Raw genomic sequence first — 21,161 nt, 5'->3', positions numbered from 1 at the left:
GTCCACGGTTTTGAATTCTATGCATTGAATCCAGTTGGAATTCCTCAGCATCCAACATCTAGCACCCAACCGATGTTCGGATAAAAAGCAAACTCCCAGTTGTACAAGGAGTATGATGATCGGTACAGGTTTATGAGGGCACAAAGATGCAGCTATCTAGTGTTGTGGAATGGAGAACAAACGATTACAATGAGATCTGTATGAATAGTCTCTGAAAAGCAAATGTATCAATTTGTATAGAAAATGCTAATTGTTTCTACAGTAATTCTGGGTATAGCCGGTCATATAAGTTCTAATGCTGTCTTATTCTTGTTAATATTACTTCTGAAAGAAATGGTAATATCTGTCTGATCACAACACGGAATCAATAATTATCATTGATTACATCAACACAAAAAATGTGGGGGGGCATCAAAGTCCAACTTCCCTCCAGGCAACTAGGATGAACTTATGCCTCTGACTTCCAAGGTTGCATTTATAAATATAATTACTTACATCTGTCCCTCATTGGGCCAGATGCACTAAGCTTCAAAAGTGATAAAATGGAGAGTGATAAACAACCAACCAATCAGCTCCTGCCTGTGACATGGCAGGTAGGAGCTGATTGGCTGGCTGTTTATCATTCTCCATTTTATCACTTTCGAAAGTCAGTGCATCTGGCCCATTGTGTTTTTCCTGCCATAAACACTTTCTTGCGGCTGGGCAAAAGTGCAATCTAGCAGTGTGAATGCTTTCCTGTGGCTTCATACATCTCCTGGTGCATATACCCAGACTGTACATTCCACAATTGTCAGCAGGGTTTGCACTGTCTAATAGGAGGAACCGAGCTGATCGTGGAATTAGGTAATGAGTGTGGATTGCACCCCTAAGTGTATGTACATTGTGCCCCTATTTAAAAATAATTGCTGAAATGATATTAAGGGGTGCAGTTGCAGCATCCAGAGGGAAGGTCTTACAGGAGGGCACTTTTGAACCCCAAAAAAGGACTTGACCTCCGCTCTGACTTTTCTGTCCATAACAGGACTGTTAGCGGTGTATGGGTAAAAACCTGACCTGGACGCCGGACCGGACATTCCGGAACGTGTAGTGTCCTGTTTGGGGGGCTGCCTCCAGGGAGAGGAGGAGGGGGAGAATAAAGCCTCCCTGTATGGTCCGGGCATGTAGAAAAATCCAGAATGGTTCGGACCACACGGGGAGGCTGTACAGTTTGATGTCCGGTCCTGCGTTCCAGGGTCTAGTCCGAGTCCGGTTTTTACTTAGTCACCTGTTAGCGTTCCTGCACAGTGCTCACGTCTGATCACAAGTATTCATGTATAGTAATAATTAGAGTAAATCGCATTGCATTTGGCTTCTGTGTGATTGATAGAATTCTCTTTATTAGCTGCTAATGTCATTTTCAGGGAGAATTTAATTTAGAACAATCAGCGGCAGTTTTCAGTAGTAATGGGTTGGGGTCTCTCACATTCCGACAGTTCATCCAATTACATAAATAACATTTATGCCCGGCCCGGGGAGATGCCTGACTCCATTTATCTGCTTCGCTTTGTGTAATTATTTTGTTTTTATTCCTACATTAGGAGCGTTACTGCTATAACTGAATGCAGCATGCACCAGACAGGTTACATGTGTCTTGTGATTGTCAGATTAGTAGTATACACAAGGTTAGGACATTTCTATTGATATTTGAGTTTATAAGAAAACATTATTACACAATATGTGTGTTAGGTTGAAGTATAAGGTGCCTGCTGCTCTGTTCCAGCACGCAAGTGTATTTCAGGTGAATGGGCAGCTGCAGTGCAGGGACTCTGGGGGTTATTCTGCTTCATGCACCGAGGACCGAAGTTTCCTTTGTGCGCATGCGCATTTATGCACTGGGTGCATGTGGTCTTGGGGAACAGAGTGTTCGCCGAAGGCCGGGGGGGTGTATCTGCAAGCGGCGTCTGGGGGACTCACAAGGCTGCGAATGTAGCATTGTTGTGAGTCAATCAGAATAAGGGCCTCTGTACAGTGGGTAATGATGGCTAAAGTCTTAGATAGGGTCGACAGTGTCTGGGTTGAAGTCAATAGGTTGATGCAAAATGGTCGACATGGACAAGAATAAGGCCCATAGTCCAAGTGGATGGTAAAGTTTGAAAAAGTTGGAAAAATGTACATATTTTTCAAAAACGCAGTGTCCACACAGCATGTCGACCATTATCTACCTGTTGCTAAGTTCAAGGCACTGGGGGTCAGTGAGGCAGCCATATTGTGTCTAGTTGTAATGTTAGCCATGGAGCCCTAATGGTCGCTTTTCAGGCACTCCGTCCTCATAATGGCGACAAACAGTGGTATAGCGCCACTTGTGCAGTGGTCAGCATATTTTGCACAGGCCTTTAATATCCTCCCTGTGCCAATAGCAACACATGTACCATGAAGTGTGCAGACAGTTACTATAAAAGTCGTGCCACGGGGCAGCCATTTTGCGGCCAGGGCAGCCATCATGCGGTCTGAAAGCTCCGACACCGACCCGGCTTATTGCCGTGTCTGTGACATCACGCGGGGTGGAGCTGAGTGGCGGTGAGTCACCCGGGGCTTGGTAGGAGGCAGCACTTGGAGCTGACAGTGCTGCCTCCTCCATACTGTGAACGGGACCCGGGTCGCTCAACCCAGGCACCCGTTGACACTGCACTTGACACGAGTAAGAACCGTGTTCAACCCTGGTCATTACCAGGGTTGAACTCCCGTGTTGCTCGACCCGTGGTGGCTCTTTCAGACCGCACCTAGACCCGTGGACACGGCAATAACCCGGGTCTAGAGTGCGGTCTGAAAGCGGTATAAGTAAATACTTATTAGATGTTATTTCTACCTCACATCACCCCGTACTGGGCAGAAAGTTGTGCTGGCAACAGAACCACGTGTGGTCTGTTAGGCTTTACCTAAGGAAGAGGAGCGATACTGTATGTGGCCTGCAGTATATTTATGGCAGTTGTAAGCTATATATAGGTTTATAGATATTTTACTTCATTTTGATAAGTACAATTTACCTCAAGTGGTCACTTTATTTCTGTAATGTGTTGTGTTATGTATTTTCCTCATTTACAAAGGTGCAATCATTAAATCCTGACAAGCAGCATCTGCAGTTACTTTAAAGTCTTTTTGTATTGAACGTCTTGATATTTTTCTTGATATTTTTCTTTTTATGTAAAAGGGCTGAAGAAACCGGCTGCGTCTATCCCTGGCACCACAGAGTTATACTTTGTGTTAGACGTTGATTAGCCCTAAAACGGGAATTATTTGCCAATTCAGAGAATGGGGCCACTGAGGTCCTAGAAACATTTTTACCTCACACTGGGCCAGATGAACTAAGCTTGAAAAAGTGATAAAACTACCAGCCAACCAGCCCCCAACTGTCATTTAAGCAACACATTCTGTAACATGACAGTTATGAGCTTATTGGTTTGTACGTTACACTCTCCACTTTATCACTTTTTGAAGCTTAGTACATATGTAACTTTTGCAAGCAGTAATTTCAAGTTTCTTTGGCGTATTTTATTACCTCTGTATGTGTTATGGAGTTAATTATCTAAGAAGGACTGAGAAGCCTCGGAGGTGCAGCAGAAGTGCGGTGTGTATTATTTTATCATGTAAATGTAAAATATTGAAATAAATTAATGAAATGTCGGTGATTATATGTTTTGCTCACATGCTTGTTTTATTTTGTATGATTATTTGATTTTTAATAAAGACTTGAACCTTGAAGACTCCTGAGTGCATTAATCTTATGTAACAACCCCACAGCAGTATGTAGGCACACATACCGTATATACTCGAGTATAAGTCGACCCGAATATAAGCCGAGGCACCTAATTTTACAACAAAAAACTGGGAAAACCTATTGACTCAAGTGGGACCCTCACTCGAGTATAAGCCGAGGAGGGCTTTTTCAGCATAAAAAATGTTTTGAAAAAGTAGGCTTATACTCGAGTATATATGGTATACTTATATTGGCAAAGGTTAAATTCCACTCTCTGGTCCAGCACACCCTGGGGGCAACCCATGCCATAGTGAGGGCACATTGTCTTATCCAACACACTTTTGGGGTAACCAGAGGCGTAACTATAGCACCGCAGCCCCCGCGGCCGCGGGGGGGGGGGGGGGGGGGGCTGTGCATGTGTGAGCACCGGGGGGCTGTGGTGTTATAGTTAGCCCACTCCCGTCCGCCCATCTGCCGCCCGCCAATCCGCCGCCCGCAGCCTTACCTGACTTCACTGGTCCCGTCCCGGCTCCCTTGCTGGCTTCATTCTTCTGCTAGTGAGACGGACCACAATAAAATGTCCACCCCATATAGCAGACAGTTCTCTAAAACTGTCTGCTGTATGGGGGCGGACATTTTGTGTTGGTCTGTCTCACTAGCAGAAGAATGAAGCCAGCAAGGGAGCCGGGATGGGAACAGCAAGACAGGTAAGGCTGCGGGCGGGGGGTGCGTCAGGGGGTGCCCCCCCATTAACGGCGGATGGGCGCCCAATTCATAGTTACGCCACTGGGGGTAACCAATGACGTATACTGTATGCCCAGCATAACTGTCATTTATATAGCAGAGGGCCTTATTTTGGTTCATTCTTTCTGACAAAATCCTTCTTAGATGGACAAAACCATGTGCACTGCAGGGGGGCAGATGTAACATGTGCAGAGAGAATTAGATTTGGGTGAGTAATTTTGTTTCTGTGCAGGGAAAATACTGACTGCTTTATTTTTACACTGCAATATAGATCTCACTTTGAAGTAAAACCCCACCCAAATCTAATTCTCTCTGCACATGTTACATCTGCCCCACCTGCAGTGCACATGGTTTTGCCCATCTAAGAAGGATTTTGTCAGAAAGAATGAACCAAAATAAGGCCTAGAGTCTTAAACATCCTAGCATCTGATGTGTGTGACCTCTAGCATGTATATATATCACACTTCAAAACTTACAAACTAAACCTGAAATAAAGACTCAGAGACTTAGATTTGGCAGAAATTGTTAGCTGATTTATTTTACCACTTTTAAGCTAGATTAATTTATTAATAATTAATTAATGGTGGGCCAGAAAGAACGGCTAATTAACTAAGCTCCACCCACACAATCTGCATAAGTAGTCAAGCCAACCCTAACAAGCAGTATCCGCTCGACCTACTGCATTGACTACCCACCCATCTGGGTGGGGTCGCTGCCCCCGATCGGGTGATCCAGCGAAGGCATAAGCCAATGAGAGGCGAGCGCACCGAAAAGCAAACATATAGGTAGCATCATCATTTGAATAAGAACTAATTCTATTAACCTGCCGTTCTTTCCCACCTATCAGCCAACGCAATTAAACACACACCCAACCATAATAACACAAGGGAGGGAGGGTGGGAAAACTTTCAGGAAAGAGAGAAAGACTCCTCCTTTTCCTGCACCGATATCCCAGCTAACACTGCCCTTCCCTGAGTCCTTATTGGACCCCCGAGTCACATGCTTCCCTAGGTCACACAACAGCCTTGGATGTTTAACCCACTCCATGCATATTGCAGTCATTACATTAATCTTAAAATGACATTAGTTCATTGGTTGCAATGAGCAACTCCTGCCTGCTTTACTTCTCAAACATGGATATCCTTAAAGCCTGTACTGTTAAAGTGATTTGAGGGCCAAGTTTGTGAAACAATGATTTATTGATATTTTTGTACACAATACTTTTAAGTAACTTTTGTATAAGTGTCACACTCACAAAACATTTTCTAATTCTGTCCTCAAACCACCCTACGCTGGGTACACACCTATAGAGTCATCTATCCAATCAAAATCCTGGAAATGTATGGGAGCATATAACAATCAACTACGTGCTCCCAAATGCTGGAAAATGGGCGAAAACTATTTATTGGATACATATGTTAAATTGATTTTACCAATCTGTCTGACCAACCATTGTCCGTTTTACAGGGTTTGGAAGCAAAGTCATTTGATTGTCATTTGCTCCCAAATCTTTCCTGGATTTTGTTCCCACCAGATAGATTGGAGAGATAAATCTTTAGGTGTGTACCCAAGTAAACATCCAAGGTTTTTTGGATATCCATGCTCAAACCCAGATGTTTAAATCAAACTAACTTAGGTACTAATTAAATCTTGTGTGACTAATCATAGATATCCTTAAAACCTGGACTGGTTGGCTTCCATGAGGCCTAGGTTTGTAATAAGTAGAGATGTGCGGCGGCCACTTTTTCGGGTTTTGGTTTTGGATCTGGATCTCCCTTCGTGTTTTGGATCTGGATTGGTTTTGGCAAAACCACCCTTGCGGGTTTTGGTTTTGGTTTTGGATCTGGATTTATTTGGAAAAATGCTAAAAATTGCTAAAATAATAGTTTTCAGGCCTGTTTTTGCCCCTAAAGTGTTATTGAGCTCAATAACATTAGTTTCCACTCATTTCTAGACAATTTTGATCACTTCACAGCTCACAAAATCGTTTTCATTTACTGTAGTAGGGCCATAAGGTTATCCCGATGTAGCTGGATGACTAAGCTAGGCGACAGCAGTGGGCATCACATACATGTGGACCTTACACTTCCAACCTGGCACATGTCGGAAGCAGAGCAGCACTACAGGGGCAGACATTGTGGCAGTTTAATAACCCCCCCCCCCCTTGTAGCTGCACTCCTCTTTTAGAACCTCCACACCATTAGCAAGAGAAGAGAACATTTGATTAGTTTAATATCTAACAAGACCCCTATCTGGCGTGAGGTCACGTGGTTTGTGAAGATACCTCCTTATCAAACTTGATCAGACAGGCTAGGCGTACGTTTTCCATTTCCTCCCTCACCACTTCACCACATTACATGTGTTCCTCCCGAAGGCACGCACTTGGTCTAGTACACTGACCATCAGCAGCTGTTGGGACTACTTCTTCCCAAACATTTATCAATCCATCCATACTATCCCAAAAGGAGGATATACTCTGGATGTCACTGATGACATCTATTCTTCCCCAATAGAGAAGGACCGATCTTCGTTCAAAGCTATACTAGTAGCTGCGCTCCTCTGGTAGAAGATCCAATCAAGTACCAAAACCCCTGTTTGGCTTGATTGAGCACTCTTCCTCATGTTCAGCCAAGGAGCAGTGGGCGTTTCGTGCAGCACTTATTTAGTCTGCAAGGTAGTATCTGATTTTATCAGTTTAATATCTAACAAGACCCCTATCTGGCGTGAGGTCACGTGGTTTGTGAAGATACCTCCTTATCAAACTTGATCAGACAGGCTAGGCGTACGTTTTCCATTTCCTCCCTCACCACTTCACCACATTACATGTGTTCCTCCCGAAGGCACGCACTTGGTCTAGTACACTGACCATCAGCAGCTGTTGGGACTACTTCTTCCCAAACATTTATCAATCCATCCATACTATCCCAAAAGGAGGATATACTCTGGATGTCACTGATGACATCTATTCTTCCCCAATAGAGAAGGACCGATCTTCGTTCAAAGCTATACTAGTAGCTGCGCTCCTCTGGTAGAAGATCCAATCAAGTACCAAAACCCCTGTTTGGCTTGATTGAGCACTCTTCCTCATGTTCAGCCAAGGAGCAGTGGGCGTTTCGTGCAGCACTTATTTAGTCTGCAAGGTAGTATCTGATTATATCAGTTTAATATCTAACAAGACCCCTATCTGGCGTGAGGTCACGTGGTTTCTGAACGCTGGGAGCATTACCAGTTGCCTCCTCATCCATCACCTAATGGGTGGAGGGGGGTGGGGTAATTGGTGGCAGGGGTTGGGTAATTGGTGGCCTCCACCTCTCTAGGACCCCAGGTTAGGAGATCCCTATATAGGTCTACCCTTATAGACCGCTATCTATGTAGTAGGGTCAATTAGTCTGCTACATCTGTCACCCAATTCACCGCTAAGGTTAATTTGTTTGAGCTGGCTGGCTAGGTGTGTTTTCCCTTACCTCCCTCACCACTTTACCAAATCACGTGTGTTCCTCCCGAAGCCACGCACTCGGTCTAGGAATGAATAAGACCATGGATGTCCCTGAGGACATGTTTTCATCCATTATGGATGGGGTGGAGAGCGAATCACCCATCTCCCCACCATTCATCCATCAAAGATTTAAAAATTTATGATGCTACAAAGAGCCAACAAATGACGCAGAAAGAGGTGCAAGAAAAAGATTTGCTGGGGCCCTGCCACCCAGAAATCCATCCATCCGGGACATCCTATCCAAAAAGTACGATAGGAAGGGATAAGACCATGGATGTCCATGAGGACATATTTTCATCCATAATAGATGATGTGGAGAAAGACACCACCCATCTCCCCACCATTCATCCATCAAAGATTTAAAAATTTAGGACGCTACAAAGAGCCAACAAATGACGCAGAAAGAGGTGCAAGAAAAAGATTTGCTGGGGCCCTGCCACCCACCCAGCCATCCATCCATCCGGGACATCCTATCCAAAAAGAAGTACGATAGGAAGGGATAAGACCATGGATGTCCATGAGGACATATTTTCATCCATAATAGATGATGTGGAGAAAGACACCACCCATCTCCCCACCATTCATCCATCAAAGATTTAAAAATTTAGGACGCTACAAAGAGCCAACAAATGACGCAGAAAGAGGTGCAAGAAAAAGATTTGCTGGGGCCCTGCCACCCAGCCATCCATCTGGGACATCCCATCCAAAAAAGAAGTACGATAGGAATGGATGAGACCATGGATGTCCATGAGGACATATTTTCATCCATAATAGATGATGTGGAGAGAGAAATCACCCATATCCCCCCTCCGACATTCATCCACCAAAGAGGTAAAAAAATTAGGACGCTACAACAGCCAACAAAACGACGCAGAAAGAGGTGCAAGATGACATTGTCCTTGGGCCCTCCCACCCACCCTTATGTTGAATACAGGACATGCACAGTTTAACAAACCAATCATTTCAGCGACAGGGACTGCAGCGGGAGGGACTGTCAACTGTGGCTGAAATGATTGGTTTGTTTGGGCCCCCACGAAAAATAAAAGGCAATGGGCATTGCACAAACTGGCTTTACAAGAGGTCATCCTCAGCGTCAGATTCCTCAGCCTCATCCTCTTCTTGACACACAATTAATTCGTCGTCGCTGGAATCAACCAATACAGGAGGACTGTGTGCAGTAGGAGGACAAAAGTGTTGGCGAAGGAGGTCCAGTTCGTGGAATTTGAAATAAATTTTTATGAAGAGCATCTTCTCCACGTTTTGTGGAAGTAACCTCCTACGCCGATCGCTAACAAGGTTCCCAGCTGCGCTGAAGACTCTCTCAGAATAGACACTGGAGGGTGGACAACTTAAATAAAGCAAAGCCAGTTTGTGCAAAGGATGCCACATTGCCTTTTTTTCCTGCCAGTAATGGAATGGACAGTCTGACATACCTATATTGATGCTATCAGCAAAGTAGTCATCCACCATTCTTTCAATGGTGATAGCATCATAGTCTGTGGCAGTCGACGTGTCCATGATGCTAGGAAGCTCCTTCAGTCCGGACCAGATGTCAAATAGATTTCCGGACTGAATAGCAGTCGGTCTTCTAGGAAAATTGAGCTTTTTCCTCGCAACCCCTGTGGTAGAAATTGAAGGAGAAGTTGTGCGCCTGCCACGTTCCGCTTCAGCTGACAATTTTTGGACCAAGAGGTCTTTGCACCTCTGCAGATTTGTTCCCATTGGTAACAAAGACACGATGTAAGACTTAAACCTAGGATCCAGCATTGTCCCCAAAATGTAAAGATCTGATTGTAAGACATCCGCGACCCTTGGATCGTTGCAAAGGGAACTAATGGCGTGATCCACTAGCCCAACATATCTAGCAGAATCAGTGTACTTCAACTCCTCCTTCAATTTCTCCAACTGCTTCTGCAAAAGACCTATCAAGGGAATGACCTGGCTCAAGCTGGCAGTGTCAGAACTAACTTCGCGTGTAGCAGCCTCAAAGGGCTGCAGGATCTTGCACACCACGGAAATTATTCTCCACTGAGCTTGGCTCAGGTGCATTCCCGTTCCTCTCCCTATGTCATAGGTCGAGGTGTAGCTTTGGATGGCCTTTTGCTGCTCCTCCATCCGCTGAAGCATATAGAGGGTGGAATTCCACCTCGTGACCACCTCTTGCTTCAGATGATGGCAGGGCAAATTTAGCTTTTCTTGCAAGTCTTGCAATCTCCTGCACGCACTTGCAGAATGGCGAAAATGTCCACAAATTTTCCGAACAACGGACAACATCTCTTGAACACCCCTGTCCTTTTTCAAGAAATGGTGCACCACCAAATTTACTGTGTGAGCAAAACATGGGACATGTTGGAATTCGCCCACATGTAATGCACTCACAATATTGGTGGCATTGTCGGATACCACAAATCCGAGGAGAGTCCAAGTGGGGTAAGCCATTGCGCAATGACTTCCCGTAGTTTTTCTAGGAGGTTTTCCGCTGTGTGCCTTTTACTGAAACCGGTGATACACAGTGTAGCCTGCCTCTGAATAGCAATGGGAGATGATGTTGCTGCTGCTGCTGTTGGTGCTGCTGCTGAAGGCAATACATCCACCCAGTGAGCAGTCACAGACATGTAGTCTTTTGTTTGCCCTGTTCCGCTTGTCCACATATCTGTGGTTAAGTGGACAGTGGGTACAGAGGCATTTTTAAGGACAGTAACAACGCTTTTTTTAATGTCCGTGTACAGCCTGGGTATTGCCTTCCTGGAGAAGTGGAACCTAGATGGAATTTGGTAACGGGGACACAGGATCTCTAGCAATAGTTGTTATGGCGTCAGTAATACGCTGTGCAACGGGGTGACTGCTGGCATACTTCATCCCCCTTTTAAAGGATTGACTTACAGTCAGTTGCTTGGCTAAGTGATCAGGACTAGCATTCCTGGTCCCTTTCCTTGAAGCAGCAGCAGCAGCACCAGCAGCAGCAGCAGCAGAAGCAACAGGTGTACCTGATAAGGATGCTTCTGAGGAATCCAGGATAGGAGAGGATTCAGTCAGGATCATGACATTGGGTGCAGGACTACTTCCCAATCCCATAATCTCTGAGGATGGGGATGATGCAGTTGTTTGAGGAGATTGCAGGACCTTGGATTTAACAGAGAAAGGGGAGCAGGACGGTGACGCTGGGCGGGCTGCTACATGTTTGTTCACAGTTTCTTTTGACAAAAACTTCTGATGGATGCGCTGCAAATGCCGTAACAGTGAGGAGGTCCCAAGGTGCTGCACGTCCTTACCTCTACTTACAATAGCTTTGCAAACGCTACACACGGCTTGACAGTTGTTGTCCGGATTTGGGTAGAAATAATTCCATACATACGAGGTGGATTTTTTGGTCTTTTGCCCTGGCATGACAATGGGCTTTTCCACACCCCGGACAACAACTGTCTCCGTCGGTGCCTTAAAACAAACAACATCATCCCCAACATCGTCATCATCCGCATCCCTCTGTGTGCCAGCTTCACCAACAGAATCCACATCCAATTCCTCAGAAGCATCCTCAATAACCAGGTCAAAATCTTGACTGGGGATGCTCTTGCACACACTTGCAGAGGGCATGCAAATGGTGGAATGAACCTCCTCTTCACAAACAGTATTTGAAAGGTCCGGCTCACATATGGCATCCACGGACACACTTAGACTCTCCTCTGGGATTTGTGACATTTGTGAACTCGCCTTTGTCTTAAAAACTTTCATTCTTTTTTTGTAGTAGCAGAAGGGCTACCATCATTCTTCTGAGACGCTGTACCATCAGTCAGAAACAAAGGCCAAGGCCGTAGCCTTTCCTTCCCACTGCGTGTGGTGAACGGCATATTGCCAATTTTATTTTTCTCCGCACGTGACTTAATTTTTTTTTTATGGACCATTGTAAAATTTGATTTCTGCTTTGCTTTTACATGGCCTCTAGGCCTTTGACCATCGGCCTTGCCATCATGAATCTGACTGGTGGTAGCAGCTTCAGAAGTTCTATCAGGTTGCTGATCTCCCACTATTTCCTCCTCCATCATCCTCCCCCCAAAAAAATTTTTTAATACTTTTTTTTATTTTTCTGATTTTTTACACTGGACACAGCCTGTGACACTGGACACTGCCCCTGGTCACTGGACACTGCAGCACGACACAGCCCGTTACACAGGATATATGTCGTCACACTGGACACTGGATTTATGTCGTCACACTGGACACTGGATATATGTCGTCACACTGGACACAGGATATATGTCGTCACACTGGACACAGGATATATGTCGTCACACTGGACACAGGATATATGTCGTCACACTGGACACAGGATATGTCGTCACACTGGACACAGGATATGTCGTCAGTCGTCACACAGGACAGGACACAGGATATATGTCGTGAGTGACTTGTGACACTGGATAAGATATAGGCCGTCACACTGGACACAGCCCCTTGTATTAATGCTGCCCCTGTACACAGTGTACTACTCAGCAGCACTGCAGCCCCTGCGTGTGAGCACTGCAGCACGACACAGGATATATGTCGTCACACTGGACACAGGATATATGTCGTCACACTGGACACTGGATATATGTCGTCACACTGGATACAGGATATATGTCGTCACACTGGACAATGGATATATGTCACGCTGGACACAGGATATATGTCGTCACACTGGACACAGGATATATGTCGTCACACTGGACACAGGATATATGTCGTCACACTGGACACAGGATATATGTCGTCACACTGGACAATGGATATATGTCATGCTGGACACAGGATATATGTCGTCACACTGGACACAGGATATATGTCGTCACACTGGACACAGGATATATGTCGTCACACTGGACACTGGATATATGTCGTCACACTGGACACTGGATATATGTCGTCACACTGGACACAGGATACATTTTTTAATACTTTTTTTTATTTTTCTGATTTTTTACACTGGACACAGCCTGTGACACTGGACACTGCCCCTGGTCACTGGACACTGCAGCACGACACAGCCCGTTACACAGGATATATGTCGTCACACTGGACACTGGATTTATGTCGTCACACTGGACACTGGATATATGTCGTCACACTGGACACAGGATATATGTCGTCACACTGGACACAGGATATATGTCGTCACACTGGACACAGGATATATGTCGTCACACTGGACACAGGATATGTTGTCACACTGGACACAGGATATGTCGTCAGTCGTCACACAGGACAGGACACAGGATATATGTCGTGAGTGACTTGTGACACTGGATAAGATATAGGCCGTCACACTGGACACAGCCCCTTGTATTAATGCTGCCCCTGTACACAGTGTACTACTCAGCAGCACTGCAGCCCCTGCGTGTGAGCACTGCAGCACGACACAGGATATATGTCGTCACACTGGACACAGGATATATGTCGTCACACTGGACACTGGATATATGTCGTCACACTGGATACAGGATATATGTCGTCACACTGGACAATGGATATATGTCACGCTGGACACAGGATATATGTCGTCACACTGGACACAGGATATATGTCGTCACACTGGACACAGGATATATGTCGTCACACTGGACACAGGATATATGTCGTCACACTGGACAATGGATATATGTCACGCTGGACACAGGATATATGTCGTCACACTGGACACAGGATATATGTCGTCACACTGGACACAGGATATATGTCGTCACACTGGACACAGGATATATGTCGTCACACTGGACACTGGATATATGTCGTCACACTGGACACTGGATATATGTCGTCACACTGGACACAGGATATATGTCGTCACACTGGACAATGGATATATGTCACGCTGGACACAGGATATATGTCGTCACACTGGACACAGGATATATGTCGTCACACTGGACACAGGATATATGTCGTCACACTGGACACAGGATATATGTCGTCACACTGAAAACTGGATATATGTCGTCACACTGGACACTGGATATATGTCGTCACACTGGACACTGGATATATGTCGTCACACTGGACAATGGATATATGTCACGCTGGACACAGGATATATGTCGTCACACTGGACACAGGATATATGTCGTCACACTGGACACAGGATATATGTCGTCACACTGGACAATGGATATATGTCGTCACAGTGGACACAGGATATATGTCGTCACACTGGACACAGGATATGTCGTCAGTCGTCACACAGGACAGGACACAGGATATATGTCGTGAGTGACTTGTGACACTGGACAATGGATAAGATATAGGCCGTCACACTGGACACAGCCCCTTGTATTAATGCTGCCCCTGTACACAGTGTACTACTCAGCAGCACTGCAGCCCCTGTGTGTGAGCATTGCAGCACTGAGTTAGTTAGTTAAATCACAAAAAAAACAAAGGGTTCAGGGCTAAACACAGGGCTTAGGGCTAAATAAATCACATCAGGGCACGGGCCACAGGACAGCCCCTGGACAGTGGACACTGCAGCCCCTGCGTGTGAGCACTGCAGCACGACACAGGATATATGTCTTCACACTGGACACAGGATATATGTCGTCACACTGGACACAGGATATGTCGTCAGTCGTCACACAGGACAGGACACAGGATATATGTCGTGAGTGACTTGTGACACTGGACAATGGATAAGATATAGGCCGTCACACTGGACACAGCCCCTTGTATTAATGCTGCCCCTGTACACAGTGTACTACTCAGCAGCACTGCAGCCCCTGTGTGTGAGCACTGCAGCACTGAGTTAGTTAGTTAAATCACAAAAAAAACAAAGGGTTCAGGGCTAAACACAGGGCTTAGGGCTAAATAAATCACATCAGGGCACGGGCCACAGGACAGCCCCTGGACAGTGGACACTGCAGCCCCTGCGTGTGAGCACTGCAGCACGACACAGGATATATGTCTTCACACTGGACACAGGATATATGTCGTCACACTGGACACAGGATATGTCGTCAGTCGTCACACAGGACAGGACACAGGATATATGTCGTGAGTGACTTGTGACACTGGATAAGATATAGGCCGTCACACTGGACACAGCCCCTTGTATTAATGCTGCCCCTGTACACAGTGTACTACTCAGCAGCACTGCAGCCCCTGCGTGTGAGCACTGCAGCACGACACAGGATATATGTCGTCACACTGGACACAGGATATGTCGTCAGTCGTCACACAGGACAGGACACAGGATATATGTCGTGAGTGACTTGTGACACTGGACAATGGATAAGATATAGGCCGTCACACTGGACACAGCCCCTTGTATTAATGCTGCCCCTGTACACAGTGTACTACTCAGCAGCACTGCAGCCCCTGTGTGTGAGCACTGCAGCACTGAGTTAGTTAAATCACAAAAAAAAACACAGGGTTCAGGGCTAAATAAAATAAATCACAACACAGGGCTTAGGGCTAAATAAATCACATCAGGGCACGGGCCACAGGACAGCCCCTGGACAGTGGACACTGCAGCCCCTGCGTGTGAGCACTGCAGCACGACACAGGATATATGTCTTCACACTGGACACAGGATATATGTCGTCACACTGGACACAGGATATGTCGTCAGTCGTCACACAGGACAGGACACAGGATATATGTCGTGAGTGACTTGTGACACTGGATAAGATATAGGCCGTCACACTGGACACAGCCCCTTGTATTAATGCTGCCCCTGTACACAGTGTACTACTCAGCAGCACTGCAGCCCCTGCGTGTGAGCACTGCAGCACGACACAGGATATATGTCGTCACACTGGACACAGGATATGTCGTCAGTCGTCACACAGGACAGGACACAGGATATATGTCGTGAGTGACTTGTGACACTGGACAATGGATAAGATATAGGCCGTCACACTGGACACAGCCCCTTGTATTAATGCTGCCCCTGTACACAGTGTACTACTCAGCAGCACTGCAGCCCCTGTGTGTGAGCACTGCAGCACTGAGTTAGTTAAATCACAAAAAAAAACACAGGGTTCAGGGCTAAATAAAATAAATCACAACACAGGGCTTAGGGATAAATAAATCACATCAGGGCACGGGCCACAGGACAGCCCCTGGACAGTGGACACTGCAGCCCCTGCGTGTGAGCACTGCAGCACCTAGTTAGTTAAATCACACTACAGGGCTCAGGCCACAAGTCTACAACACAGGGCACAGCACAGCACGGAGCACATGGCACGGAGCACACCACAGGGCAGTGAGGGCAGGTCACGGAGCATGGCACGGAGCACAGCACAGGGCAGTGAGGGCACAGGTCAGGTCACGGAGCACATGGCACAGAGCACAGCACGGAGCACACAGAGCTTCCCAACCACCCTCTTCCCTCTCCAAGATTGGAGTGAAGATGGCGGGCGCGCGTGCGTCTTTTATAAGATCCCGCTCCCGCGAGAATCCGACAGCGCGATGATGACGTTCGGCCTCGTTATTGGTCCGGAATTCAGGCAGGAACACCCGAGCCGGCTCGGATCTGGCCCGGATCCCCGATATTCGGATCTGTCGGATCTCGGGGATCCGGACCCGCTCATCTCTAGTAATAAGTAATACATTGTTTACACTGAACAATTTTCACACACCATCCTGAGCAAAGTAAATCTGATTTTGACATGCCCACCCACCTTTGCTGACTGAATGCCCTTGCCTGTATGTGGATGGATGTGTACGGCCAGGGGCTGGCTGGCAACTTTTAGCCTAGGGGCAAAAGCACTGGCCCATAACCCCCCCCCAAGGAAATTTAGAATACTGCCGCATGTGGGCAGAGAATAATTCAGTAAGAGGGCGAGGGCGGAGCTACGATCGCAATGCATGATCAGACAAAAAAATAAAATTCAAACATTTGCTCCATCAGAGGTGAGGGAGGGCGGGGGCTGCTAAGGGCTGGGAAAACTCCCCGCTCTCTCTGTATAAAAATAATAATGATAATAGGACACCACAGGGTGCTCCTCCTGCATAATAACAGGACACCACAGACTGCTCATCTGGCATAATACCAGGACACCACAGACTGCTCGTCTGGCATAATACCAGGACACCACAGACTGCTCATCTCGCATAATACCAGGACACCACAGGGTGCTCCTCCTGCATAATACCAGGACACCACAGGCTGCTCCCCTGGCATAATACCAGGACACCACAGGGTGCTCCTCCTGCATAATACCAGGACACCACAGGCTGCTCCCCTGGCATAATACCAGGACACCACAGGGTGCTCTTCCTGCATAATACCAGGACACCACAGGCTGCTCCCCTGGCATAATACCAGGACACCACAGACTGCTCATCTCGCATAATACCAGGACACCACAGGGTGCTCCTCCTGCATAATACCAGGACACCACAGGCTGCTCCCCTGGCATAATACCAGGACACCACAGGGTGCTCTTCCTGCATAATACCAGGACACCACAGGCTGCTCCCCTGGCATAATACCAGGACACCACAGGCTGCTCCCCTGGCATAATACCAGGACACCACAGGCTGCTCCCCCTGCATAATAACAGGAGGACACTACAAGCTGCTCCCCCTGCATAACATCAGGAGGACACCACAGGGTGCTCCCCCTGCATATTAACAGGAGGACACCACATGCTGTATATGGTGCCCGCCCGACTGATCCCCACACGTCAGACAGGGGTGGATAGAGTTGGCGTCATGTCCAGTTAAATTGGGATTGGTTTTCAGTATCGCGCTCTACCTGGATTTGTAAGAGTGGTGCTGCAATTTCTGGGTTTTGTCCAAAACCCGGTTGGTTACGATATTGTATAGGGGGGTGAAATGCGCACTCTGTGAAGGTGACCCACTGTGAGGAGGTCCCACCTGTCAGAACCCTGTCAGTACCCAAAATATGATAATGACACTTGTGTATGTGATGCACACAAATACATTTATTGCACACAAGGATATACAATAGTGCTTTGCCAGCAAAGTCCTGTATTGCTGGAGGGTGGGCGGGGATATGGTGGTGGTGGGGGGTGTTTTGTGGGTCATGGTGTTGCGGCCTGGCTGTCGGGGGTCTGTGCAGGGCTGGTGCAGGGGGAGACAAGGGTTGGTGTAGTCACCGTGGTGACTGTACCAATGGAACAGTACCTGATAGTCGAGATCGGGGCGGTCTGTAGCAGGAGGCACAGATGGGTGGTGCGGGGGGGTTGGCGTCCCGTCCCCACCGCAGTGCACCTCTGTCTCGCTGAGCACTATTGTATATCCCTGTGTGCAATAAATGTATTTGTGTGCTTCACATACACAAGTGTCATTATCATATTTTGGGTACTGACAGGAGGGACCTCCTCACAGTGGGTCACCTTCACAGAGTGCGCATTTCAACACCCCTATACAATGTCATGTCCTCAGTGCAGGGCTCCTGCACTGGAACCAGTCTCCCAACACATCCTTTCCATCCTCAGGCTCCAGCCCTCCTGCGCTGACCGCGGCTTCCAGAACACAGACGTGGCTACAGGAAGATGGCCGTCCTCAGTGCAGGGAGCCGGTGGCCATCTTCCTGTAGCCACGGCCGTGTTGTGGAAGCCACGGCCAGCGCTGGAGGAGGTGGACATTAATGCAACGCGGCCCGCAGCCAGTAACTGGTGTACGCTGACACATCCATTCGAATGCGGGCGAAAAATCACTCAATGGGCGCCGACCATTGAATGACCTGACTTTTATCTGGGCCGGAGATGGCCGGGAACAGGACGGGTGCTGACATCGCATGGCGTCAGATGCCCGTTCCGTGCAAACTTCGCCACGCTTGTGTTCGCATGGGGAAGCCCGTTTTTTGTGGGCGCACACCGCCGTTTTTGTGGTCACACCCAGGAAAGGCTGGGTGCCCCCATGCGATAGCGCCCCCTGCCCGCTGTGTGTGAATGCTTCTGTGACTGTTATAGTCGCCGGAGACATTCGCACATTGGATCTGCGCATATGTATATTAGCCGATACGCATGTGCAGAACCCGAATCGCAGGAGACCGATAAAACCTGAATCAGGCCCTTAGGACTTCAGCAGACTGGGCAATGCAATTGTTATGTGGGCGAACAGGAGCTGCCACTGACGGCGGGGGAGGGCTCACCTGCTCCCTGCTGGCCTGGTCATTTCCTTCTGGGAGCGGCGCTGCTGCTGGCGTGATGGGTGCCTGCAGGCAGCTCAGTACTGCCCTCCAGTGGCCGGCGACCTAGGCAAATGCCTAAAGCTGAGGGTGGGTTTTCGTTTGCTCAAGAGGGGGCAAACGTGAGACAGAAAAAGAGCTTTGTGGGCGCACTCTTGTATTTGTAAATGTGAAATTGATTTAAAACTTAACATTTATTTCGATCTTTTAATATGGAGTCACCAAAGAATAGGAGGAGAGATTCAGAAAAGGGTACCAATGTTATGAAACATCTAGTACATAAAATGTAGTGTGATGGCACTTTTCACTTCTCACACCTTACTCTCCATTCTGCGCACTACGTCCTTATCATCATTGACATGTGGACAATGTGATTATGGGCGAAAATGAATGGTTTAAATCACCTACAGGTTCGAATCACCCGTAGGGATATAGATTACCCCAGCAACGGTAATTTTTGGTATTTTCACAGCTTATATTGCTCATGCAGTAGGCGTGTCCAGTGCAATTATCTTAGGGATACCTCTATATTAATACCACACCAGATGTTCTTCAGGGGTCCCCCACAAGAATACTATTCTGGCCCGTCACTGCTTAGCTTCCAAGTTCGGGAAGTGTTTGGGCAGTTCCAGTGAGGTATGGTGGTATTTTTTGAGGTTTTACTTCCCAAAATTAGAATTGCCTGGTTAACTGCGGTTTAGAGCATTGATAGCTGACTGGATACCCAGGTTGTGTGGCCACCAACGGACTTACAGCTAAATATCTATCTTTGAAAATTGCTGCAGTGCTGACATAACAAAGGGAGAAAGCAACATGAAAGGAGGGAGGGGGGGGGGGGAACAAGGATGGGAAGGGGGGGATTGGAAAAGGGTTAAGTGGAAGCAATTGGTAATGAATGAGGCAAAGTTGCCTGATCACTATAGATATTAGAATTAATTATAGCTGATGGTCAGGCCTGTGATGTTTGGTACACATATGGTTAAATACCCAGGTGATTGGTTTAGCCTGCCTGCTTATTTCTGGTGGTCAATTGCAATTTGGCAAAAAATGGGTTTTATCCAGTATCCACAGTTTGGGACTATCACACTGCTGCCCCACTCAATAGCTCAGCTCCAATGCTGGCTACTGTAAGAACTTGCTGACAATGTTAGTTATCCACTGGTTATTAAGTATGTATGACAATTTGTAGCAGTTCCTATTACAGCTGCCCCACTCAATAGCTCAGCTCTGATGCTGGCTACTGCAAGCACTGGCTAACGGTGTTAATTAACCACTGGTTACTGTGTATATATGAAAGTTTGTAGCAGTTCCTTTATATAAACAGAAGTGTCACTCCTCTGCCAGACGCAGATGGAGGACACTGGTACCTGGGACGCCGCCGGGCGTCAGGGCATAGAGTCCAGGCAGGGTGGAAGTGCGGCTGGTTGGGGGTCGCGGTGTAGAAGGTCTCCTTGCGGGTAACGCTGCTGCTGCTGTCGCTGGGGTGTCCGTTTAGACACGTGTTTCGCCGGGATCGGCTTCATCAGTATGCGCCATCTGATGAAGCCGATCCCGGCGAAACACGTGTCTAAACGGACACCCCAGCGACAGCAGCAGCAGCTGCGTCTGGCAGAGGAGTGACACTTCTGTTTATATAAAGGAACTGCTACAAACTTTCATATATACACAGTAACCAGTGGTTAATTAACACCGTTAGCCAGTGCTTGCAGTAGCCAGCATCAGAGCTGAGCTATTGAGTGGGGCAGCTGTAATAGGAACTGCTACAAATTGTCATACATACTTAATAACCAGTGGATAACTAACATTGTCAGCAAGTTCTTACAGTAGCCAGCATTGGAGCTGAGCTATTGAGTGGGGCAGCAGTGTGATAGTCCCAAACTGTGGATACTGGATAAAACCCATTTTTTGCCAAATTGCAATTGACCACCAGAAATAAGCAGGCAGGCTAAACCAATCACCTGGGTATTTAACCATATGTGTACCAAACATCACAGGCCTGACCATCAGCTATAATTAATTCTAATATCTATAGTGATCAGGCAACTTTGCCTCATTCATTA

The 21,161-nt window shown here is 47.1% G+C and overlaps 1 pseudogene; it reads right to left on the bottom strand.

The window, feature by feature from the left end:
- Positions 1–19,631: 19,631 nt before the first annotated feature.
- LOC146046554 (5S ribosomal RNA) lies at positions 19,632–19,751 on the bottom strand (annotated as a pseudogene).
- Positions 19,752–21,161: the final 1,410 nt, after the last annotated feature.

This window comes from Crinia signifera, chromosome 11, assembly GCF_055691185.1.
Source record: "Crinia signifera chromosome 11, ASM5569118v1, whole genome shotgun sequence".
NCBI classification, from domain to species: domain Eukaryota; kingdom Metazoa; phylum Chordata; class Amphibia; order Anura; family Myobatrachidae; genus Crinia; species Crinia signifera.
Note: the sequence above shows the minus strand (reverse complement) of the source record. Positions and strands in the feature narration are given on the sequence as shown.